General features: G+C 39.8%; 1 protein-coding gene across 12 annotated transcripts in view; it reads right to left on the bottom strand.

Annotated features, from left to right (window-relative positions):
- Nucleotides 1-24,601, bottom strand: part of plch2a (phospholipase C, eta 2a) — a 273,662-nt gene that overhangs the window by 213,270 nt on the left and 35,791 nt on the right. The gene's annotated exons all lie outside the window — the stretch shown is intronic.

Here is a 24,601-nt window from a genome sequence, read left to right as displayed (position 1 = left end):
GATGGAGTCTCTGTTTCTTGGGTGAGGTGAAGAAGAGGTGAGTCAGGGAGTTGTCATTCATTCCGTTTGGGCCAAGACTGGGAGCAGAAACGAATCTCCATCGAGGAACAACAACAAAAGGACGGATCCACGGTCTGCGAAGAGCTGTTGCTCCAAACACCGCTGTCCAATCCACCCATGGGCTTTTGATTGGTTGCTTGATTGGATCAATCACAACAGTTTCTGCCCTCAGAACATCTTTTGGTAAGCAAAAGTAATGGGAGATTCTTTGGCAATGGGAGATTCTTTAGAGCACTAAAATCCCTGTACGAAGACTGTGTTGGTTGTGTTCAAGTGAATGATTTGCAGACTGGGTGGTTCCCAATACCTTCTGGTGTAAAACAAGGGAATGTCCTATCCCCAAGCCTGTTTTCTTTATTCATTAATAACTTGGCTTTTGAAATTAAACATTTGAACTTAGGTGTACATATGGATAATGTCATTGTGGGCATTCTGCTTTATGCAGATGATGTTGCTCTGCTGGCTGAGACAGACGAGTACTTACAGACAATGTTAAATGTGTTACAAAACTGGTGTTGTAGATGGAGACTTACCATAAATCAAGCTAAAACCCAAATTATGCATTTTAGGAAAAAATGTTTTCCACGAAGCACAAGGGTTATGTCACTTGGTAGTTTCAATGTAGAATACACCTCTCAATATAAGTACTTGGGATTCACGTTTGATGAATTCATGAATCTGGAGTTTGGAATTAAAATGTTAGCTGCTTCAGCCAGCAAAGCCCTGGGTTCTGTCATAAACAAGCTGAAAGTCTGTAAAGACCTTGGTTTTGGAACATTTTAGGTCCTTTCCCACCACAGGAACTTTTGCAGAACTTTCTATATTACCCTGAACTTTCAAAGTTCCTGGTGCATTTCCACCGAAAATTACCCCGGTAACTGACCCTCCCCCGGCCCCAAATTTACCCCAAAGAAGTTCCTGGTACAGAGGTAGTACTTTCCAGATTACCAGGAACTTTAAGGGGCGAAGCTGTGTGCTGGAGAAGGCTGAGTGGTGGACTAGACTCACAGCATTTCCGCATTCTGTTCACCGCCAACATTTAACTCACTTAATTTCCACAAGCTCAGTATTTTGATAATTCAGAAAATGGGCCAAAAGAGAAGCTACAACAAGTGGACGGATGACGAGGAAATTCAGATGGACTTTGAATCGCCGACACGAAACGAGCGAGTAAAAGCTGTCGGAGCCAAATATAAGACACACGCCTAAAGAAATACGAGAAAAGAAGAAGAAATTTATGCAGGATTAAAAGAAACTAAAGGATCACAATCGTCACAGTGGATCTGACTGTCAAATAAACTAATGGTATGTATATCAGAAATATTCACTGTTTAGTTGGTTCATGTTGTAACAGTAGTCAGCGGCATCAGCTGTTTTAGTCCAAAGTGAAATCCAGTTAACCTAATGTTAACTGGTCAACAGTCTGACACTAAAGCTAAATCTGAGAACTGGATGTATTTGTGTTGTCACTGTGAGCTGAACACTGATTTATTCTGTATGTTTTGTGATTTCCACCTGAACTGGACTGGACAGACTCGCCTCTTTTTCTGAACCTGCGGCTCGTTTGTGTCTTGGTCCATTGTCTACTGCTGTTTACAACGGCCCAGGTCAGAGTTGTCACATGTCACATCACACTGGTAGGAATCCGTCATCATGTGTTCTGTTATTCATTTTAACATTTTTGTTACTTTTCCTGTAGGAAAGCGAAGAAGGGACCGGGACCATGGAGTTCGAGACCGGCTATCCTGGACCAGCTGGACCACACACTGATCCAAAAGCCTGAACCTTTCACACATGTTAATTTCCCTTTTAATCTCAAGGCACCTTGTTTTGTTTCAAATTTTAATAAAAAAAAGTCTAACCTAATACTGCCTGTTCATTTACAAGGCATTAAACTATGAGTATAAATACTTTTATCAGTAATATGCAGTTGAATTAAATGCAGGCATTTGAGTAAATCGGTCTGACTTTAGGGTTGAACCTGGACTATATCTGTACACAACAGAAATGAAACAGAACCATCCATCACACATAAAGTTAGATGTGATTTAGTTTAAGGAATGAGAAGTTGAATATACATCTTCTACCATTCTTAAATACAAATTAAGGATATGTAATGATGGTTAACTTCATTTAAAATGTATTCCAGATGGATTAAGTGATTCAACAACCAGTAAAATGTTAAACCCAACCTGTCCACTTAAGTACTGCGTCATTTTATTGAACTAGAGCTTAGTTTGTGAATGTACATGAACTGGACTACAGTTTCTGTTACTGCTCCCTCATACATCATCAACCTGATTTGAATAAATTACCCTGAACTTTCGGGTGTGGTGGAAATGCAGTTACCAGGAACTCTTTTACCCCAAAAAGTTCCTGGTAATAAAGTTCCTGGGCCTTTTGGTGGGAAAGGGCCTATTCACAGTTATATGATGCATGTGTATGTCCTGTTCTAAACTATGCTGCAGGTGTATGGGTGGCCAAACAATGTCCAACTTTAGATGCTGTTGAAAACAGAGCCATCCGCTGCTTTCTTGGGGTTCATAAGTTTGTCCCAGTTTTGGCAGCGCAGGGTGACATGGGTTGGGTTCCTGGTGCAATTCAAAGAAAATGTGAAATGGTTAGATTATGGAATCAAATTATTAATATGCCAGATAATCGAATAACCAAAAAAGTATTTGGCTGGAGTAAGACAAGGTTCCCTTGGGCGGCAGAGGTCAGATCTGTTTTTGCAGAAGCACAACTTCAATATATATTTCACAACAACCTTTCATGTAGTATTAATAAGATCAGAGCTAACCTAATGTCTGCTTTTGAAGAAAAATGGATGAATGGGATCCTGACTAAACTGAAGCTGCGGACATACATTCAACTAAAAAAAAACACATATAAAACAGAATTTTATGTCAGCGCAAATTTGACCAGGAACCAAAGGTCCCTAATTGCTCAGTTGCGAACAGGAATCCTTCCCTTGGCCTTAGAAACTGGGAGATTCACCCAAACCCCAGAAGAAAACAGACTTTGTGGACTGTGTGATTTGGGGGAAGTGGAAAATGAATCACATTTTCTTTTGTATTGTCCTTTAGATGATGAACTGAGAGCCCCTTTGTTTGATGGTATGTGTATCCAAAATCCTGATATGTTCTGGAGCACTGATGATGACAAGATGAAATGTTTTTTTAGTTCTAATGTATATAAATTAGCATTATTTGTTTGTAAAGCCTGGAAAAAGCGGCAGATGTGTTTGTTTAAATAGGTCAGTGTTTTGTTTTGTTCATATCTATTGTGCCTATTGTCTGGTGTTTGATTTTTGATGTGTATTTTTGGTGTCTTATAAGCCCATGTAAGGGCTGGGCATGTTTTTTATGCAAGACACAATAATAAAAACCTTCGTTCCTTCGTTCGGTCGGTCAGTCCCACTGGCTGGTTCTTACCACAATGGGATGCCTGGACAAATACATCTCAGTTCTTAGACTGCTGCATGACAACATGTCAGCCACAGTTGTCAGTGGTGGTGGAAATGAAACGGACCCCTTCGGGGTTGACATGGAAGTCAAGCAAGGGTGCGTAACTGCCCCCACCCTGTTCTCTATTTTCTCTCTGCCATCCTCCATCTCACTGGTGAACATCTCCCCCCTGATGTCAGAATCATGTACAGGACCGATGGACAACCTCTCAACATCAACAGATTCAGAGCTAAAGATCTGACTACCACCACATCCATCATGGAGCTACAGTATGCCGATGACAATGTCCTCGTGGCCCCTTCAGAAGAGGGTTTATAATGCATTCTCAGTGCTTTTGTTAAGGCATATGTATAGCTTAGTCTGGCCCTCAACATGAAAAAGACCCAAATTGTCTTTCAGCCACCACCCAAGACCATCACCCAGGCCTCACCCCCTGCCATCTCTTTTGGCACTACCAGGCTGGAATATGTGGATCACTTTACATACCTCAGAAGCCTCCTGTCCTCTACAGCTAATATCGATGAGGAAGTACACCACTGCCTCAGCTGTGCCAGTGGGGCTTTCTCAAGACTAAGAAAAATGGTCTATGAAAACTGTGACCTCAAGATCAAAACAAAGATCTTGGTCTATAGAGCTGACCCTACTGTATGAGTCTGAGTGCTGGACCATATACAGCAGGCCTGAAGGTCTTGGAGGCATGTCCAAGAAAGCCTCAACATCTCCTGGGAAGACAGACTCACCTACACTAGCGTCCTGGATGGAAGAACATCCCCACTATCACAGCCACCATCGCCCAAAACCAGCTTAGATGTGTGATCTGCATGCCTGATTCCCGCCCTCCTAAACAGATCCTGTACTCCCAGCTCCTCACAGGACAATGTGCAAGAACAGGTGGAGTACATGGAGTGCCTACAATCAAAAGGGTTCAATCTCTCAGTAAAAGATTTTCAGATTTCCTGTAAGACAAAGGAGTTATTATTATTATTTTCTTTTTACTTCAGCTTTGATACTCGCTTCCTTAGGAGATTATTTTTTGCCCATGCAGTAACATTCTATCAGGATGTAACTTTCGCTGTGAGGCTGTACTTTCATTTGAGACCCAAGCCATAAAAGGATTTGAGAAATGAACTGAGAAATGAACAGTCATGTAATGACTGATTTTAAACAACAAAATGTTACATTACATGTAATGTAATGAAAGGTTCAGGATCATCTGTTGTTGATCAGAAATCTGTGTTACCTTTCCTCCTGCATAAGTCTTTCCTTTTAGAAATTAAATTATGTAATCCTGCTTCCAGAATTTTAAAATAGATATTCTCATTTAATACCCTGTTTTTCTGACTTGGTTACTTGCCAAGTAGACACAGTTTCACAGATGTTGAAGCCAAAGGCAGCCTAGTCCGACATGTTTTGAGAAAGGTGTATGAAGTGTTTCTCTGGATTCACTGCAGCTCCTCAGGTCAGAATACAAGAGACCAGACGAAAAAGGGTAAAAGTAGCACCACAATCACATGAAAGCACATTTTACAGAAAATACAATCTTTGGTAATTACTGGCTCATGCCTATTTATGCAGGCTCTGGAACAACAGCATGTATAATGTATATTTACTTCTCTCTGCTTTTCTATTTCCTTTAAAAAAACAAACAAACAAAAAAAAAAACAGGTGAGTGGCTAATTAGTTGAAACAGAGTTGGGATTTGTTTGTTCCAGAAGACAGTTTAGGGCAAATTTGGGTTTTATGGGGAAAAACTAAAATTGGAAGAGACACCTCAATAAAAATGCAAATTACATCCAGATCTGTTTTCACTTTGCATCTTTCCCATTGCTTTTGTCCTTTTGTGTTTTTTACTTTCTGTTTTGTCTTGTTATGCTTTACGTTTTCTGCTTCTTGTTTGTCTTTAACAATGATTTTGTATTATTACTACATCTTTGAAAAATAATTTACAACCATAAAAATTCCTGTCTCTTCAACACTTTAAACTTATTGACTTTAAACCTAAATAATAATTTGACATTTACAATAGTGATCATAATTATAGATGATTATCAAATAAGATTTGCAAATCAATTCAATTACAACTGATATGAGTGTAACAACCTCAGTACAGGGCTTTGCTCCGCGTTTTCCTTCCTGCTTGCTCTCCTGGTTTCTCTCTCCTCCGCCTCGTTGGCAACCAATCATGTGATGTGGTCTTTCCCGTGCTACCAGGCTGTGGGTATGGTCACAGAATTAAAAATTCAGAAGCGGCAGAAGCCACTCTCTCTCAGCCTCAGTGCACCAGCATCATCCTCTTTTCCTTTGTTCACATTTTGTTTAGTTACTCTTAGTTTGTATCCATCACAAATTCCATTGCTATGCCAACAACGTTCAACTTTACATCTCCTCTGAATCCATCACCTCCTCCACCCTCTCCACCCTGTCAAATTGCCTCTCTGAAATGAAAACCAGGATGCAAGCCAACTACCTTAAACTCAACTGACAAATCTGACCTGCTGATCATCAGCCCCAGATCCCTTACCCAGTCCGTTCACCACTTACATCTCATGTTGACAATTCATCCTTGACTCCCTCTTCCCAAACCCGTAACCTCGGAATCGTCTTCGACACTAACCTCACCTTTGAACAGCACATCAAACAGAAAAACTTCCTTCTTTCACCTTAAAAACATAGCCCGTCTCCATCCATCTCTTTCCCTCCCTGCAGCTGAAACACTAATTCACACGTTTATCACTTCCAGACTTGACTATTGCAATAGCCTTCTCTACGGTCTACCCTCAAAACTCCTCAATAAACTCCAGCTCATTCAGAACTCCGCTGCTCGTCTCCTCACCCCGTCACCCCCGTCTTCCAACACCTCCACTGGCTCCCTGTCAAACACAGAATAACATTCAAGATCCTCCTCCTCACCCATGAAGCCCTCCATCACCAGGCCCCCCGGTACCTCATTGACCTTCTTCAGCCCCATGCCCTTTCCCGCACCCTCCGATCCTCCTCTGCCCATCTCCTCACCCCACCATTAAAAGCCAAGCACCGAACCTGGGGGGACAGAGCTTTCTCCATCGCAGCTCCAACCCTTTGGAACTCCCTCCCACGTCGTCCCTGACACTGCTCCAACCCCCAACACCTTTAAATCCCTTTTAGAAACTCATTTATTTAAGGTTGCTTTTAATGTTTAATCTTAATGTTTAATGTTTAACTGTTTTATATTTGTATACCTGCCTTTTGCACCTGCTTTTAATCTGTTTTTAATGTGTTTGTTTCTGTTTTATCTGCTGCATGTAAAGTGTCTTTGAGTTATATGAAAAGCACTATACAAATAAAGTGTATTATTATTATTATTATTATTGTTATCATCACTTTCACTCATTCATGCACACACCACACAACTAATACTCCTGATTACTAATAAAGGATTTACATTATTATTAGTTTGATTAATCTTATTCATGTCGAATTTGACTAATAAATTATATTTGTTTGCCGGCACCCTCATGTGTTTGTGTGTTTGGGCAAGGCCTTAAAGAGCCAGTCTTGGCATGAGTGTTTGAGTTGGTAATTATCACAATATTTGTCACACATAATTATCAACTGTTAGGGATGTTCTTTAACATATTTTCCACATCACCCAGCTCTACCTTTAACATTATCCTGTCTCTTAAACCTTGTGGTGCACCAAACTCCATCTCCACCTGCACCTTCATCTGGGATGCATGGAGTGATGTAAACACAGAGTAATCTTATGAGACACGTACACTGCTTTTCTCACTCCCACTGCCCACATCTTGCTCTCCCATGTGTGTGACCTGACAGATCCAGCACTGGTGGAAACGGGACACTCTGTGATCACAGTAAGTGGAAGTCAACCAAGGCCAGTGTAAGGTAATGGTGATGAGCTGTGAGAGGGGAGGGAGGGGCTGGAGGGCAGTTTTTCAGATTGGAAATGAAGGAGAGAGAAGAAAGGTGTCAGGTGTTTGCTTTAGGTATGTTTAATGGGACTAAACTTGATTTAATTAATTATTTATCTGACAAAACAGGTGATATATAGCTGGAATGACGAATTGTGGTCATGGAACCATCACACATGGCCACAACAAATCAGGCAAATAAACGTGATGTTGCTACATCTCTACTTCACAGTCCGTATTCAAATTGCATAACTTAAAGCAGCATATGATGTTCATCACCAATTTTTCAAATCCATTAGTCTTTTCGTGATTACGTACCTGAATCACTTTCTTCACAGTGAACAACTTCAAAGTTGACTCCATCATAAGCAGTCTGTTTACATACCAAATTGAAATGTCATTCGGGCCTTTTCAGAAATTTTGTTATGAAGTGCATTGTGGGAATGGGAATTCCACACAACCGCAGTATGGCTGCAGCAGCAAGAAACACAGAAATGGCTTTATTGCTTCTTGCTGCTGTGGCTGCATGAAATTCCAAAAAGGCCCGGTGACGGTTTGGTTTTGGCTTCAGTTTGATACCCTCTTCTACCTTCACATGACCTTACCCTACCATACCTTACCCTTACATGAGGCTGAGGAGTGTGAGTCCCCTATAGTTAGAACACACCCTCTGGTCCCCCTTCTTAAAGATGGGGACCACCACCCCGGTTTGCCACTCCAAAGGCACTGTCCCCGATATCCACACAATGTTGCAGAGGTTTGTCAGCCATGACAGCCCTACAACATCCAGAGCTTTGAGATACCCAGGATGGATCTCATCAACCCCCAGGGCTCCGCCGCCATGGAGTAGTTTCACTACCTCTGTGACTTCTGCCCTGGAGATTGGTCCATCCGTCTCTTGGTGTCTTGGCTCCATTTCCTCCACAGAATGCATGTTGGTGGGATTGAGGAGCTCCTCAAAGTATTCCTTCCACTGCCTGACTATATCCTCAGTTGACATTAGCAGCTCCCCGTCCCCACTGTACATAGTGTTGCTGCCTCCCCCACCTTAGGTGCCAGACAGTTTGCCAGAATCTCTTTGGAGCCAATCGATAGTCTTCCTCACCAAACTCCTCCCATGCCTGAGTTTTTGCCTCAGTGACCACTATGGCCGTGCACCACTTGGCCCACTGGTACCAGTCGGCTGCTTCCAGCAACCCACAGGCCAGCCACGCCATGTTGGCCTCCTTCTTCAGCCTGACGGCTTACCACCGTGACTGGCCCCAGCTACCTTATGGTTGCAGCTCACCTCAGCTGCCTTGACATTGGCGGAGCAGAACAGAGCCCATTCAGACTCAATGTTCCCCTCCACCCTCGGGACACAGTTGAAGCTCTACCGGAATTGTGAGTTGAAGATCAACCTTGTTCCACGTGTTTGTTACATCTAGACTACATTACTGTAACTCCTTACTTGCAGTGTATCCAAAAAATTCTCTACAAAGCTTTCAACTGGTTCAAAACACAGTGGCAGGACTATTAACAGGAACTAATAGAAGAGAGCAAATCAACCCTGTGCTACAAGCCCTTCACTGGCTTCCAGTCAAGTTCAGAAATATATTTAAAATTCTATTTCTTACCATTAGTGATATGGGCCCTTCTTATCCCAAAGATGTTCTCATGCCATATCATCCTAACACTTTCGCTCTCAGAATGCAGGTCTACTGGTACTTCCCAGGGTCTCTAAGGGTGTATTCACACCTACTTCGTTTGGTCTGTGCATAATTATATGCATAAGCAAGCAAATAGTGCACATCATGCAGAGGTCTGCATTTTTTCAAAAAGGGTGCATATTCACCGCAATAATAGCATATTTCCAAAACGTGGGGCTCGCATGATTCCATAATCCCAGCAAAATACTGCATTGTAACTTGATACGGGTAGTGATGTAATATGCAACATGAAAGCACATATCAATCTGCAGTTACGGTCCTCAATGAGCCATAGGTACTGCCATGAGTCCCTCCCCCATTTCACAGCGCTCACAGGCGATCATTCTCACAGTAGCATCGTGCAGCAGTCAGAGCAGGAGACCCACTAACCTGGCGAGCCATCTGTCTTTCTCAATGAGAAAGCTGTTTGAAATCGTGGGGCTTGAATCCAAATATGAAGGTGGGACTAACAGGCACCGAGCAAACCAATCACAGTTAAGAAAGACATGATGCTTATGCCAAAGAAATGTAAGAATACAGGGTGTAATCTGTAATTCAATCCTTATTTTTGAATCAAGTAAACAACCGACAACAATTGTAAAGAGATTTGCAGACTGGAACTGACCCTGACTCACAACAAAAAAAGTATCACGCATTGCGAAACACCCGCCCCCCCAGACTCGTGATTGGGTCGGTTATAGAATAGATTGTGCATATTTCACTGTGACTTGCCCAATTCCAGACTGTTTTCTCAGTACTGAATACACTGAGAAAACCGGATGGCTGGCCAGGCTAGAGACCCACCATGCCGCATCCACACTGCTAATGAATAGCGCATGCGCTAAGCCACATTTTCACCACATTTTTCTGGTGGGACTGACAAATTATAAAACTTTTCTATACCAAGAAACATTATTTTATATTACATTATATAACTTTGTAGAGGTCAATTATGTGCAGAAACTTTTGATGCTGAATCAACATGATCTCCTCACCAACGTCTCCTGACCTGAGGTGCCTGAGACAGTGGCAGCAGGTCACAGCAGATCCCGTGTGTTAACCCTTTTTAAAGTTGTTCTTAGTGTCTTTTTCTACTTTTTTCTGCTTTATCTTTTCTCCTATCATCCAATAAATCAAGAACCATGGTTTGTGGGCATTTTTTAACTCTTTTTGGTGCTTTTTCTGGTTCTTTATGGTCATTGTGTGTTTGGTTGTAGTGCTCAGCAGAGTGGGTCTGTGTTTGTCTACACTTGTGAGCAGCTGCAAGCGCTGTCCAAACCCCCAGTGTTGCCTGGAGTTAGGCCTGATGTCCCCATGGAACTCCAGAGGAAATGCTGAGTATGTCGGGCTGGAGCGAAAGTGGGAGAACAGAGGAGGAAATTTAGAACTTTTATTGTTCATTCATTGAAGGCCTTCTAACATTTTCTTTTATCTGTTGGTTCAGTGGTTTAACTTTGGAAGAGAAGAACAGCATGCACGCCATCGTAACAACATGCTCCAAGATCATCAGAGTCATATTAAGAGACCTGTCTTCCCTCTGGGAGCTTCAGGTTGTGAGGAAAGCAGAGACCATCATCAGGGATCCTCACCATGCGTTGTGTAAGAAGTTTGCTTTGATGCCTTCAGGCTGGCGTTACCATGCACCTCAGAGGAGAACCAACAGATATTAAAAAGTCTTTTATTCCTTCAGATATCACACTTTTAAACTCAGACAACAGTCATTTTAGTCATTTTATATGAGATTTTTTTTTTTTTAATGTTAGCAGAGCCAGCCGGACCACAGTGTGTTTTTACCTGGCTTCAAGACTCTATGGGCAGATAGAGACGTGCTCATGAGCAGTAAGAAGAAAAGCGATGGGATTGCTGTGTTTGCGAATGAGCGTGTCTGTACACTGGACAGTGACCTTTTGGTCATGGAATTGTGTCCATATTATTTACCCAGATAATTCCACCCTGTGATCTTCATCAGACTGTACACCCCCCCTCAGTGGATGGAGCAACTGCATTTGAGGCAATCCATGCCACTGTTGCTAGGCAACTGTCCAAACACCCGGAGACCCTCATAATCATTTTTGGTGATTTTAATCATGTCACCCTCGACTCTGTTGTGCCCACTTTCCACCAGTTTATTGACTCCACAACCCAAGACAATAAAACTCTGGATTTGCTGTATGCCTATTCAAAAGGATTCATACAGTGCCACCCCCCCCCCCCCCCCCCAAGAAGGTCAGATCACAACCGGGTGCTGTTAACACCTGAGTATGTCCCTGCAGTGAACAGGTAGCCTGTCCCCACGAGCACAGAGAGGAGGTGGAGTCAGGAGGCTAGCGAGGCTCTGCAGGACTGCTTTGAGACCACAGACTGGAATGTGCTATGCCAGTCCCATGGAGATGATATAGACAACATGAGTGCTTCACGGTTTACATTATTTTCTGTGAGGATACAACTATCCCAACCAGGACTGTCCACTGACCCCTACCACCACACACACACACACACACACACACACACACACACACACACCACTGTGATTGTCACACCTGACCAGGTGAGAAGACAGCTGGAGAGAGTCCACCAAGGAAAGGCAGCAGGCCCGGACCATGTCACCCCCCAAGTCCTGAAGACCTGTGCTACACAGGCGTCTGGGACTGTGCACTGTGTTTTGAACCAGAGTCTGAAGCTGGAGAGGGCACCAGTGCTATGGAAAACATCCTACATTGTGCTGGTGCCCAAGAAGCTCATCCCATGTGGCCTCAATGACTTCAGACCAGTTGCATTGATGTCACATGTCATGAAGGTCCTGGAGAGACTTGTCCTGGCCCAACTCAAACCCCTCATGGCCCCAACCCTGGACCCTCTTCAGTTTGTGTACCAGCCTCATGTTGGTATGGATGATGCGGTCATCTACCTGCTGCAGCGTGTTCACTCTCACCTGGATGGTGGGAAGGGCACTGTGAGGATCATGTTCTTTGATTTCTCCAGTGCCTTTATTACCATTCAATGCTTTTTGAGGAGTGGGAAGCTGCTCAGGATGGGTGTCAGCTCCACCACTGTCTCCTGGATTACTGATTACTTGTCTGACAGGCTCCAGTTTGTGTGGCTGGGGAGCTCCCTGTCTGACAGTGTGGCCAGTAATGTGGGGTCCCCAAAGCAGACTGTCCTGTCTCCATTTCTGTACACTCAGTACACCTCTGACTTCCAGTACAGCTCTGGGTCCTGTCACCTGCAGAAGTCTCTAATGACTGCAGTGTTTGGGTGTATTAGAGATGGATGGGAGGGTGAGTACAGGCCACTGATTGTAGACTTTGTGGAGTGGTCCCAGTCTAACCACCTGCTCCTGAATGTGGACAAGAACAAGGAGCTGGTGGTGAACTTCAGGAGAAAGAGGACACAAGTAGAGCCTATCACAATCCAGGGCCAGGAGGTGGAACTTGTGGATTGCTGCAAGTACCTGGGAGTCTATATGAACTGCAGGCTGGACTGGAAGGACATCACTGATGCTGTGTACAAGAAAGGCATGAGTAAACTTTACTTCCAGAGGAAACTCAGGTCCTTTAGTGTGTGCAACAAGATACTGGAGTTCTTCTACCAGTCTGCAGTTGCTAGTACCCTGTACTTTGCTGTGGTCAGCTGGGGGGTAGCATCAGTAAGAGGGACATCAGTCAGATCAACAAACTGATCCGAAAAGCAGGACATGTTATTGGCAGTGACATGGAGACGTTTGAGTTATTGAGGGACAGGAGGACACTGGACAAACTGCTCTCCATCATTGAGAATTCTTTACATCCACTTCATTACACTACAGAGGGTCAGCAAAGCTTTTTCTCCAGTACACTCATCCAACTTGGCTGTCACAGGGAACAGTACAGGACCTCATTCACACCATCCACCTGTACAACAGCTCAACCATCTGTAACAGATGACTCATACATTCACAATACTCCACCTTAGTCACTTTCACACCTGTATGTATATAATATGTATTTACTTCCATTTTCCTGTTTGTACATATGCAAATCTTGTAGTTTTTTTCCCTGCTTATTAGTGTATTCTATTCATATTATTTATTGCTTTTATCTCTTCACACTTGTTTTCCTTTTTTGCTAGTGTTTTTTCAAGAATATTTTTATATGCAGCTGAGCTATTGTGACCAAGTAATTTCCCTTGTGGATCAATAAAGTTTGTCTAAGTCTAAGACTGAATGTCCTGGGCTCTGTCAGCTCACTTCCCAATTAAGTGTTTGTCCTCCTTACTTGGTGAGAGTTGGCAGCAGATCACTGACCAATTTATTTTGGGATATTTTTCCAAAGCTTTAGATGAAGTTAGTATAAGGGTATGGGGGGTGTAGGAGAGGGAAGGTATGATGCTGACAGAGGCCCTGTTGAGGTTTAAGAAATTAAGGCTGTGACACAGATTGGGCCAGACCCACCAAAAATTCTGTCTCTGGATCACTGCACACATGGCAGGTCACATATTATTACTCTGGAATTAAAGAGAAAGCGAAATAATGGCCATGAAAAGATAACAGTCTTGCCAGAAAAGTTTTGTTTGGTTTCCTGACTTATTAAGTTAATTTCAGTAGATTTATTGCCAAATCATCCTACTGAACAACTTAGGTATACTGTATATATACTGTATATATATTAGGGATGCACCGATTCTGATACCAGTTTCAGGCATCAGCTCCGATACTCAGTGTGTGTACCTGTACTTGTACTCTTAAAAGTAATCCAATACAACTGCACCAATACCACTTACGGCCGTGTGACATTCACAGTTAAGTGCAGCAGGTATGTGGCGGTGGAATAATGTGTGGGGAGTGTGAAGAGTGTGGAGATTTTTCAAAATACGTAGATAGATAGATAAACACAAAGTGGTGATGAAGATAGATAGATAGATAGATAGATAGATAGATAGATAGATAGATAGATAGATAGATAGATAGATAGATAGATAGATAGATAGATAGATAGATAGATAGATAGATAGATAGATAGATAGATAGATAGATAGATAGATAGATGCAATTCCAATTCTACAACCCTCTGAGTTATACAAACATTTGCAATTTGGGGTGTATTGCATGGCATTAGATTCTTAAAATGTCTCATGTTGTTTCAGAATTTCTAAATGCTGTTTTTGTTGTGCAGTGAGACAGATCTGAGGGAGAGAAAGGAATAATATACTCCACCTTGAGTTACAGAGAACTATGTGTCATAACAAGGTGACATAATGTATGTAAAACTATGTCTCCGAAAATGAGGGAAAAGATACATTTCTTTTTAGGACCATTGTAAATATGTGGTGAATATCTTTTGTCATGTCTGGATCATGTTGAATGATAAAACAAGAAATCTACAGTGGTGACATCTTCCTGAGGAACAATAGGGACTGATTTTATTCCTTTAATTGCCATTTGGTACTTTTATTCGATAATTGTCTGGATCAAGTCTGCAATAGCTGATGGCTGGACATTATGAACATAAGGCAATTGAACTTAAGGGTGTTGTTTTCAAGTCAGGTAAACCTCAGACAAGCTGTCATCCAGAATTGTGCCTTCTCAAACATCATCATCCTTGTGGCTAAACACACAGCTTTCAAACATGTGGCAGCTTCCTCCCACGAGGCCTCTACACTACTTGCCAGCAGAAGGTGTCACTTGTTTCCTATCTATCACAATATTGCACAACTTTATATTCATCTGCCTCTGTCAGGATTTATTTCTCATTTAAAGAGCTTTAAATGCTTGAAAAGCTTGTCTTGGTGGTTGAACCGACAGTCTGGGAGTCTGGTGTGCATCTTACCACCTGTCATGGATTTGTTGATGCGTCAACAGAGCTGCTGTCAACAGTCAAATTGACAACTTCAGAGGAAATTCACAGTGCTGTCCTATCTCACACCCAGCATACACAACCTCAGTCTCTATTTACAAATTTGTCTCCTGAGTCGTTCCATTTGGAACACTAGCTGCAGGAACACATGATGCTGCCAAGAGAGATGGGTTACACAACACCAAATAAAACCCAGTTCACCCTGCAAAAATACAACATTCAGCAGATGGTAAAGGAGAGGTGGAGATTGGTGTTTTCCCATCACAACACAGAGCTTTACACACTGCTTCCTTACATTAAATCTGCTAAAGCAAGACAGTAAGAGTTTATTCTGTGAACAGTTCCTTTTCATGAAACTGTAGCCCAAAGCAAAAGTTTACTTAGATCTAAAACATGAGGCAGCTAATGGGATAATGTGTTGATATTTTCTCAAAAACTTCACAGTCATTACATCAAACATGTAAAACAATGATTTGGAGTGCTACCACATCTTCAACTGGTACTTCATTTTGCAACAATGGTAGCTGACATGGAGGTGTGTGAGTACTTTGACATTCTTTACCTGTGTACCCCGCCTCTCTAATCTACTAAAACTGTCATAAGCATCTGGCAGCCAAAACACACAATAAAATCTACAAAATGTTCTTTGCCCACACTTCCATACTTTCAGCTGCTTCAGTATATGACAGTTTCGTCTCTACTCTGACCTTACTCACTTTCATTTCTTTGATTAGTTTTAGAGATTGTGCTGATCCTGCCTGTTAGGTTACCTTGAGTGAAGGCACCTTGCTTGATCTGCTCAGGTGTTCTGTTGTAACCCATCTACTGTGAATCTTTGGTTTGAACTGGGCTTTACTGTGGATCATTGAGCCTGTTTATATGCACACTAATAATCCAATCCTTATCTAATTTCTATAGTTATTAGATTATTCAAGTGATCATGTAAACATAATCTGGTATGATTTATCAGATAACAGCAGTAATCTGATTATGAGAAACTGAATTAACACACCTGGATTTCTCCCCAATACTCCCCAATAATGACTTCCTGCATGTATACATCTGGTTAATCTGATTTATTGCATTCTTTTACATCTGCGAATGTGTAAACACAATTAAAATAATTGAAAACGTGGGAGGCGCCCTATTGTCAGAAGGGTTAGGGTTAGATTTATCAACCAAATCCAAAGTAATTTTCTGACTAATGGGCCTTCTGACAATAAGGTGGGCAGCAGTTACATAGTCAAATGTGAGTGGAAGACAATGAACCCGTTTACATGACCATAAAAATTCAATAACTGGGAGGAATCCGATAATTGCTGTAATCAGATGCAACGCATTTACATGCACTTCAGAAATGCAATAATCAAAAAACCCTGGTTTACATGTTTCAGTCCATTATTTGATGTTTTTCAAAGACTGTACAAACATTATGACATAAGACGTACACTTCCTGTCATTTTCAAAACATCCTGTCTTGTCATGTTGACCACGGCAATGCCTACTGTGTCAGTATTAGCCGTTCTAAAGTAGGAGTTAATAAGACTGCAAAATAGGTTACATATTGCTGCTATCCTTCATTTCATTTCATTTCATTGGTTGTTGACCTTTTTCCTTAGGCTCACATTGTCGCTGTGTAAGTTCTGTTTATATAGATTTTTTTTTTTTTTTAACACATGCGCAGATGTAAAAAAAAAAAATTAAAGAAATCAGATTAACCTGTACACATGCATGAATATGATCACTGGAATAATCTGATAACTTCAGAAATTGGATAATGATCGGAGTATTAGTGTCCATGTGAATGGGCTCAATAACAGGAAGTTTGAGTCTACCATAACTATGTACGTAAAGTATGTACTCCGAAAGAAATCTGATAATGGTCTGGAGCGTCTAAACCAGGAGGTTTGATTATCGCATTTCTTAAGTTCATGTAAATGCATCAGATCTGATTATTACAATTATCTGACTACTCCTAGTTAGGTTTTTATGGTCATGTAAACAGGCTCATTGATTCATCATTGATTATTATGTTTACTGTGGCAGTGCCCTCTGTATTGAATAATTGCAGTCCATTCTAGAGCTATGATACTGCCTCAGTGGGAGACCAATGACAACTCACTATTAGTCACTGACATATAAGTTAAACTGTATCCTTGTTCCATGTGACTGTTATTTCCAAATATCTAAGACATGACTACATGTATGTGTCAAACTAACCTCTGTCATATTCACAGAATCCGTGCGATTGTACTTTGGTGATAATCAATACATGTCTGTGAGTTGCTCAAAATTATATGCAGTTTTTCTAAAGACATTTTAATTCTGCTAGTGCTACTTCAGTGTTTCCTTAGATTTATGGATCACCAATAGATTATTTTCAGGCTTTTTCTGAAATCACTGAATATTAAAAGCGTCAAGATATGATTAGCTTTGTGAAGCTAATAAGTTAACTTTATTTATCAATTTATTTATTCATTAATTCGTCTTCTGAACCCGCTTTATCCTCACTAGGGTTACGGGGTGCTGGAGCTTATCCCAGCTGCCTACAGACAAAGGCAGGGTACATCCTGAACAAGCCGCCAGTTCATCGCAGGGTCAACATATAGAGATGAACAACCAATTACTTTCACATTCACATCTATGGGTTATTTAGATTTACCAATTAAGCTACTAATGCATATCTTTGGATAGTGGGAGGAAGCCGTACTACCCAGAGAGAACCCATGCAAACATGGGGAGAACATGCAAAGTCCATACAGAAAGGTCGCTGGTTGGAATTGAAACCAGGACCTTCTTGCTGTGAGACTATCCACTGCATTACCGCGTTTGTCAGTTTAATCATTTTTAATTTTATTTTATCAATGTTTCCTCTTACTTTTCCAAGTTTTTTAACTTCACTCACTATTTGTCTCATAGACTATAATTTTAAAAATACAATAGTAATATTACAATTACATTATTTCAGGCAACATATTCACAACACACACTTACATGATTAGTGCTGCCACTAATTATTTCCATTCATCTGTTGAAGTTTACCTAACTTTAATTTCAACGAGGTTTACTTTGAACCAACAGAGTGCAAAGACAGGACTTTTTGTTTTGGGGTTAAAACTGTCTATAAATGCTCTAAAGAATTTGAATCCTCTATTATCAGTGCTCTGTGAAAACTTCAGGTGTTTTTGTTGATCATATTGGTATAGAGCAATAGCAGTCTGACATTCAACAGCACTGAGGGGTGGCACACAAACTTGGGTCATGTACTAAAATACAAGTTTGTACTAATAATTTGATGCAACTTCATACTTCAACTTTATCTCAGAGGAAAATACTGTAATTTTTATGTATTGAATTCTAATAGTAAATTAAACTATTTCTCAGATTCCAATATTCCATCCCAGTCCACTCTAATGATAACAGTGTATCTGTTTGTATTGATTTGTTGATTATGAATGTTTGTGATAAACTGAAGCATTCAAAGTTAATCAAACCATTCTGTTAAACTGCAAAATGTCTCAAATCTATTGCCACAGAGCTGAAAATGGGCCATCTTACAGACTGTGGTGTGTGGCTGCAGGTTACTGCGGTGTCTATAAAGCATCAAATAATCATAAATTGGGTTAGTTTGTAGCCAGAGTGGATATCACTCTATATTGTGTATTACTATCTATTGACTTGTGTTGAAATATTATTACAGGAACATGAACATAACATTATTAATTTAATCAGGTTCAGAGATTCCTCATTCCTTATTGTAACTAATACCATGATGATACTGAAAAACTATTGCCACCATTGCATCTACAATACCACTGGGTTATGTCCAGAGAGCTTTAGTTTTCTATTGTGTCTTGTTACAGCCATGCATCTGCTTGTACATTCTTCACATTATTTTACATTTTTTCATGTGTTATATCATTTTGGCCTTGTTATGAATGTTGTGTGTGAATACACAAGTAAATTCATGCTTAAAACTATAGTAACAAGTCTGTTTCCTGAAAATGTAAAGAGTCAAAAGTACAGATATAGTTAAATATATTTCCATTCATTCATGAATATGTACTGCAATGTATTTTATTTATTTCAATTTAAATTTATTCATTCACAAAGCACTGGAATAATTGTTGGATTTAGGTTTTTACAATGACTGTCAAAATCACAAACACATCTTGGTCAAGGTTAGGAAAATTTCACAGTAAGGGCTAAAAGAGGAACTTGCACACACAGCATCTGCCTTTGTATTTAAATGGGACATGGACACACTTGTGTCCACATACTGTAAGCCTTCACATCGGGTATGTCCCTGTTTAGCAATGTCTACTTTATTTGACTTATTTAAACTACCTCTTAATCCTGTTCCAAATCCACCCAGTATTGTAATTTTTTGGGCTCCATATCATCATATTCTTGTCAGTGTAACAAGTAGACATTTGTTTGGGTTTTATTTGGACTCCTCTGGATGTTGGTAGGTTGGTTATTAAGTTCATGGGCTGCTTATGCAAGGATAGTAGGTACTTTGTTGAGCTTCTTTTTTCTAATTTGATCAAACTTACTGTACTAAGAATTTTAAGTGTTGTACTGCTGACTGGGACTACTCCAGTGTTCTTTCCTTGACTCATAAATTTCAGAACACATATTGAATGAATTGTAAAAATTTTCACATATACCATTGATGTTGCTGTCACTGGGGAAAGTAACAAGCAGATGCAAGCACATGATGATGGTGCGTTTCTGAACACATTGTGTACAAACCATCTATTCATTTCTTTATCCGTCATAATCTAAACTCCAATTATTTCACCATGAATGCATACATTTTTTTATTTGCCTTCTTATCCTTTCATCCATCCATCATCATTTCGGTTCATCTCTTTTATCAGTTTTTCTCTTGATATACTCACCTGATCTCACCAGAAATCTTTAGTCTGATGTAATGTTAAAGCTCTCATTTCATATCAAATAAAGCTTTATGGTAAGGTTAAACATTAGTCTCCACAACTGTGTGTGTTTCATACAGAAGTAAAACCAAAACTCCATCAAAGCTGCTTAGAGAAAAAAAAAACAAAAAAACAACAACAGCAGCAATCTTTCTAAACTCTGTACAGTAATAATTCTGATGTGTTTTGCTCGATGTGCCCTAATTAATTAATTTAACTACTTCTCTGCACTTTTTCAGCCAAAGGCTCTTTTTCAACCCTGGGTAAAAGTAGCGTGACCGGTTGTCCTGCTTTGCACTAGACTGCACAGCATTATGACAATTTTTTCCATGTCAAATTGAGACAATGTCCCACATTTGATTGGCTCTTGCTCTCCAAAGTGCAGGGCAGTCACCTTCCTCCAAACATAACTTTCCTTTTGTGGCTGAGAAAGCGCTATCACCATTGGCTGTGTCTGCTGTCAATCAACCAACATACATGTGGGGTCAGGAGTCCATCAGCCTGTCACCAGTGTCCTCCTAACCTCCACCCACTGACAGACTAAAACAAAGGCAAAAGTCCCAGATATTGGCATGCTAATATTGACAGAAAATGTGGAAATTCCGTGCAAAAAAAGAAGATGCAGCTACAGAACAGAATAGGAAAATATTTCTACATGGGTCAAAGCGGTGGTGGATGATTCACAGAGGGTATTCTGCGAACTATGTCGAACATATTTCTCCATCACTCATGGGGGCGAGTATGACTTGAAGCGACATACTGCATGCATGTGATGTTTGGTTAGATTTGATCCCTATTCCCTTTTGCCTATTTTTAAGTCTAGAGTTTGAATTGAGAGACTTGTGGTGACAAAATATGCTTTTGTTAAGTATGTGGATATTTATTTTTTGACAAAATTCCACAGGATATTTACTTTATCTTATTCTATTTTTATTACTGTGTTAGAATGCAACATGTTTGACTGTTCAGTGTATGGATGCACAAAGGTTTTTGGTCCAAGCAGTTTTAGGTTGACTGGAAGTTGAAACAGCTGTTATAATGTTGTCAGCTATACCTTTTTGTTTTATTGCACATAGATTAGCTTACCTTTGAGGGTTGAGAACATGCACTCAAATAAAAAAAGCTGATTCTCTTAAAGTATTCAGTTACAATATGTGAAACTTGAGGTTTATTTTTTGAATTTTTACAAGTAGATTTTTTGTTTTGTTTTACAAGCAAAAAAGTTGTTGAAACCTGTGCAAAAAAAAAGCAGAAAATAAATGCCCAGTGCAAAAATATGTTGTTATTCAAATTTATAAGCTGGACAATAAGATGGACATTGTTGTTACGTGTCCCACATTGTCCCACACAAACACATTCCTCATGTGGCTCGTAAGCACCTGGTCACCCTAGGTAGAAGCTAAAAACAACCTAAAAGACATATAAAGGCAAAATGGACATAGATGTAAAAAAAAAAAAAAAAAATTAAATGACAAAAATAACATAAAAAGGCAAAACAAAATGAAAATCACAGAAGATGAAAAACATGCAAACACACACAAAAAAACCATTAAAGACAAAAAAGGATAAACACACAAAGCCTGAAAGAGAGAAAAAAAGAAAACAATGTGAAAGACAAACAAAAACAAAACAAAAGAAATCAAATGAAATATTCCAACAGAAAATACTGCCATTTATCTTAAGAAGTCTGCAAAGTCACAACCTACAATAATGCACACTCTGTTCTTAGTTGTTCCTTAAGCCTCAGCAGTGAGCCAACAGGACTATTGACTATTGATGTGCACTTCATTTAGATTAATACATTCACAGCCCTACAGTGCTAATAGATGTAAAAATGCATTATATATTAATTTACCTACAAGTAGAAATCCAGCAGTCACAAACACAAACATTATTGTGTGCTATAAAACTCTCCCTTTGTAAAGGTCACTACACTCACAACCAATCTGAAGACTTTATTGTAAAATGTGCTGTTATGAAACAGACACAGTGGAGTGCACTGATGGGGATTATAGCATTACAATTTTCAGCACTGTGATCTGACCTTTAAAAGAAAAAGAAAACAGAGGTGAAGAAACACATTTCTGTCTCAAAACACTTGAAGCATCTGCAGTTGGATTAATCTTTTCTGTCACCCCATGCAATCCAATGCAATGAAGGGAATGTGTCTGTTCAGATGTATGAGAAAAGAAGTGGCCTCGTTCAGATGTCCATCGAATTGCGGCCACTTAACTGATCTCCAAAGGCAAACACGTGCCTCATGGGATTCATAGGGAGCGGTGTGCATATGGATAGTCTTTTGTGCTATTGTAGAAGTACTGTATTCATTCATTCATTCACCATATACTGGTGGGAAATAATAACATTCATTTTCGACATGTCTGTCACTGGACAATGTGGCAGCTGTCAGTTGGTCACTTTACTAGTGAGTATGTAGCAACATGTAATGACTGTGAGACACTTCTGTATTGTGTTGGCCATATTTACTACTTCAGCTAAGAAAGCCATATCCACACTAGTGCTGGAGGATCTGACCAAAGGATGCTGAATATCTTTTGAGGAGGCTTGACAACGATTGATCTGAATCTTTTTTTGTTTTGTTTTTTTTTTCTCAAGGTTTAGTCTGTGTGTGATGGCTTTGTTTTGCTATATCTGACTAAAACCTACAGTTTTCATCCTTGTGAACCAACACTGTTCCAATATTGACAACATCCTGTATACAGTCTAATCTATAACTGGTCATATTTTCATGCAGCAATTCCTTAAGTTGTGGCATGGTGATTTGTCCTGCCAGAGTGAATAAGTAATTAATCAAAAATGGTTTAACATCAAATAGATAAAATATAGACATTTTTCTTATGCACAAGGTTACACATGGCTTAACTTCTCTCCCATTAAGAGAGTTTGTCAACATAAGACTGCATATCATTTCACAAGAGGGGCAGCACAAGAAAGCATTATACCAGGCTGAAAAAGTACCCTCAGTCTGCATTCTCTGTTAAAGCGGACTCTAGAATTAGTCCACAAATGTTGTGCTATTTCTTTTTAGACCAGTCAGTATGTTATCTGGTAAACTGTAATATCTTTCCTATAGCTTGGCTTCATATAGTCATCTTCTAATAGTTAGAGTACTCACAGGTAACTTTAGACCTTCTTTGATCTCCCTGGAGCTGATCATTGGCTGAGTCTTGTAGCCATGTTGACTACTCTTCAATCCATTCAAATGGTAGTTTTTCATTTTCTTTCCATTTTCTTCTTTGAAGTCTTTGTTGCCATTTTAAAGCATTTGAGATCATTCAGCCTTCAGCCTATCATTTTCTGCACATCTTTATGTTTTCTCTCCAACTGACTTTTTAATCAAAGTATGCTGGTCTTCTGAACAATGTCTGGAATGACTCATTTTTCAGAGAGAAATGCATCATAACCAGTATACACAGCATTTTCTGGCTTCATCCTTAAACAAGGGCTTCCTGTTTGATGCCTGCTTTTTCACAGAATGAATGACCTCACTAACTGAACTTCACACTGCTATTATTTTGAACACAACTGTAAGTGAGAAACATAACTGTGACCAATGTGTTTTTTTGGGTGACACTGTAAAATCTGACTAACGACAATGGATGAAAATAGCCTTTTTTCTAATTGTGGTGCATTTAGAGTAAGGTTGGTTAATATGTACTGTCCTTGTCAAAAACCAAACCAATACAATAAAATAAATAATAAATTAGAACTATAAAAAATATCTGTGTAAATCAGACTCACTGCACATCAGAGTTCAGAAGCAAGACCTGCAGCTAGCAGACTTATTGTAATTCGTCATTATCATTTCCTCAACAGCAGCAAAACAACACATTATGAAAACTCTGCAAGTTAATGCAGCCTAAAATTGAACACTTTAGACAGACCCTTCAGTACTACTATAAATAGACTGAAATAAACTCAGTAGTGACAGTAATTTTACACACCCAAAGTGTACTTCAATGCTCTCTTTAAAATATTGTAGTTACTCTAATAAGCTGGGTGTTTCAAACAAATGGTAGCCAAGTTGAAAGTTTTAACAGTTATTTGTGTTTTTTTAATGGCACAATGCTTACGACCCCTCCAAACAGTAGATAATATAAACAATTAAGATTTAATTAATAATGTATGTTTACATTATTATTATTATTATTATTATTTATTTTATATATATATATATATATATATGTGTGTATATATATATATATATATATATATATATATATATATATATATATCACTATCTAAGACCATGAGGTATCCCAGCCCTAGTCTTTTGTTGTTTTAAAACAAGTAACCTTTACAACTTATGTCTTAGATGTGTTTTTTGTACTGTGTGATAACTATTATGAGTCCATGGCATTTTAATTTCCCCATTTATTATTCACTTTATCAATTAAGTCACTGGCTGCCAATTCAAATCCAAACGTTGACTGCCAATGACGTCTATAGACATCAATTATGTTTTTTAATGGGGGGTGGGGATCTGGCGGAGCTTGTCGGTGAAAATCAGGCTTGTAATCATAGAATTTAGTGTACTGACGAACTGATCCTTTAGGTGGGTGCAACGACAAGATCAGTAGGTGACAGCGGCGCAGCAGGAAGTCATAGAATTAGGGTGACTCGTTGTCCCGCCTTGTGCTAGACTGTACAGCATGATGATAATTTTTTCCATGTCTCACAAATTGA

This window comes from Sphaeramia orbicularis, chromosome 7 (assembly GCF_902148855.1).
Source record: "Sphaeramia orbicularis chromosome 7, fSphaOr1.1, whole genome shotgun sequence".
NCBI classification, from domain to species: Eukaryota; Metazoa; Chordata; class Actinopteri; order Kurtiformes; family Apogonidae; genus Sphaeramia; species Sphaeramia orbicularis.
Note: the sequence above shows the minus strand (reverse complement) of the source record. Positions and strands in the feature narration are given on the sequence as shown.